This window comes from Anopheles cruzii, unplaced genomic scaffold, assembly GCF_943734635.1.
Source record: "Anopheles cruzii unplaced genomic scaffold, idAnoCruzAS_RS32_06 scaffold01012_ctg1, whole genome shotgun sequence".
Lineage (NCBI taxonomy): Eukaryota > Metazoa > Arthropoda > Insecta > Diptera > Culicidae > Anopheles > Anopheles cruzii.
Window position 1 is genome coordinate 6,237 of NW_026454598.1, and position 775 is coordinate 7,011.

Below are 775 nucleotides of genomic sequence, written 5' to 3' on the forward strand. Positions count from 1 at the left end.
CAACATTTTGTATGCGAGCGGTGTGTGTCTGTTTATATGACAGACACACACCGCTAAGCAAGCACCGGCCTTCGAACTTTGCGAACATGTCGCCCAATAATTTCAGCATTCCTTCATGATTCCCTTCTTTCGTGTCTTTGAAGGCTCCACATCCGTCACACCTAAAAAACAAATTTGGATTATCGCTGAGAATTATTAAAACAGACATTTTCAGAGATGTGCAGCGACGATGAAATACACCACCACACTCTCCCTCACAAACCACGCTCTCATCGCCCACTACCACGGACTTACTGCATTTCGAGCAGACGACAGACGCCCGCCGGAACGTGATAAAAATCACGATATTTTCACGATCACCACACAAAGTCACACACAAACACTCCTGTAGTTATGGCAGCTGCTAAGATCCGGGAGATGCGGTGGGCTGATCCGGGAGGTTTTTTACCCAGAGCGAGCTGGGACCAGCCATCTTGTGAGGGGCTCTTAGCTCCTCACACAGCGTTAGGGTAGCGTTGGAAGATTTGTCTCTCCCGTAACAACCAAAATAAAGTCACACACGAACAAACACTGTCGAAAGACAAAACACTTAGCACGTTTGCGAACGCTATGATCACCGTCCGCTATGATTTCATCCGCAAAACGCGAAAAATGTACGGAGCACATCACAAAACAGCACCGCACTAGTCACTGTCACTCTGCCGATTGCAGCGAATGCCCAAATTTGTTTTGCGGTGTGACGTATGTGCAGCCGAGTCGCGGAGGTAACCGTGGA